The sequence below is a fragment of the Rattus rattus genome, chromosome 12 (genome assembly GCF_011064425.1).
Source record: "Rattus rattus isolate New Zealand chromosome 12, Rrattus_CSIRO_v1, whole genome shotgun sequence".
In the NCBI taxonomy this organism is placed as follows: domain Eukaryota; kingdom Metazoa; phylum Chordata; class Mammalia; order Rodentia; family Muridae; genus Rattus; species Rattus rattus.
Genome location: NC_046165.1, coordinates 81589965 through 81591870, shown reverse-complemented (window position 1 = coordinate 81591870; position 1906 = coordinate 81589965). Strand labels below are relative to the sequence as shown.

At 41.4% G+C, this 1906-nt stretch overlaps 1 pseudogene; it reads left to right on the top strand.

The window, feature by feature from the left end:
* The first annotated feature begins 285 nt into the window (after positions 1 to 285).
* On the top strand, positions 286 to 928 carry LOC116913251 (annotated as a pseudogene).
* The last annotated feature ends 978 nt before the right edge of the window (positions 929 to 1906 follow it).

The window sequence follows — 1906 nt, the reverse complement described above, 5'->3', positions numbered from 1 at the left end:
GAAAAAGAGGCTTGAGAGATGACTGAGCGATTGAGAGAGTTGCTGCTCTCGCACAGGGACTCTGAATCCCAGCATGCACATAGCAGAACTGCCTAAAACTCCAGGTCCAGGCGATCCAATGCTCTCTTCTGTCTTTTGTGGGCTCCTGAACGCATCCAGGGCACATAAACTCATACAAGGTCATACGCACGCTCGCACGCACGCACGCACGCACTTGCGCTTAAAAATAATAAGTCGTCTTCTTTTCCTCCCACTTGGTGACCCCCGACGATCCTTACTGTCATCATGAGCTGCCTCCCCACCCAGGGTTACCGGAATTGTAAGAACAAGTCTCGCTTCTGCTGGGGTGTCCATGATGGTAAGCTCTGCATCTTTTTGACTTGGGCCGGAAGAAGGCAAAAGTTGATGAATTCCTACTTTGTGGCCACATGGTGTCAGATGAATACGGACAGCTTTCTTCTGAAACCCTGGAAGCTGCCCGTATTTCTGCCAACAAATATGCGGTAAAGAGTTGTGACAATGCTGGCTTTTGTATCTGAGTAGGACTCCACCCTTTTCATATCATCCGCAACAACAAAGATGCTGTCCTGTGCCGGGATTGACAGACTCCAGCCAGGTATACAGGGACTTTGCGAGCCCCAGGGCACAGTGGCCAGGGTTCCCATTGGCCACATGTGGTGATGTCCATCTGCACCAGGCTGCGGAATAAGGAGCATGTGATTGAGACTCTGCGTAGAGCACAAGGTCAAGTTCCCTGGCCTACGGAAGATCCACATCTCAAAGAAGTGGGACTTCACCAAATTTAAAGCAGATGAGTTTGAAGATGTGGTTAATGAGAAGTGGCTCATTCCTGATGGCTTTGGGGTCAAACACATCCCCAGTCCTCAAATAATATCCCCTGGACCAGTGGAGAGCCCCATATTCCTGAGGGCTTCCACGTTGTTTTCCTATATCCTACCAAATCATGTTCAGTAATAAATTATCCAGTCTGCTTACAAGTAAGAATAAATAAATCTTTAAAAAAGACAATACAAAAAAGAAAACTGGAAAGTAGCATCTTTTGTTAACTTAGATAAAAAAATTACCTAGCAAAACATTAACAAACCAAATACAGCAATGCATAAAAAATTATTCAGCATGTCCAGTGAGATTTATTATAGGCATGTAAGACTTAGTTAATTATCTAAAAATCGATTAGGTCAGCCCCTCCTTTCAGCAAACCAGGAAAGAAAAATCTTAACATGTATTTATAATATATGTGTGTGTAGTATAAAAACATAATTTAATATATGACAAATAGGTTTTATATGAAAGCCACAAGCAAGAAAATAGTTGAAATTCTATTTACATAATTTCTGCCAAACATAAAATACTTAAAAACCTACCAAGTCTTTTATATTAAAAATATTTCTCAGATTTCTAAAGATGACCAAATAAATAGACACACTGTGCTCATTAACATTTTTTAATTTATGTCAGATGAGGGCATTAAGCCCCTGAAACAAGGATCTGTAAGCTACTGTGTGGGTTCTGAGAATTGAACCCGCATCCTTTCTAAGAAAAGTAGTAAGTGGTCTTAACCATCAGACCATCTTTCAAGACTCTTTACGTTGATCTAATTGTAGTTTAAACAACTATGCATAGATGTCTTGTCTGCATATGTCTCTGCCTGTGGTCAGAAAAGGTTGTCTATTGGATCCTCTGGAATTGGCATGATAGGTGGTTGTGAGCTGTCATATATGTGTTGAGACTAGAACCCCAATCTTCTGTCAGAATAGCTAACCCTCTTAACTACTGAGCCATCTCTCTAGCCTGCAGAGTGACTGTTTTAATGATCTCTGGGTCCTTTAAGGCAAGAACAGGTTATTTTATTTGTTTATTTTTGAGACACCTTAGTATGTGTGGC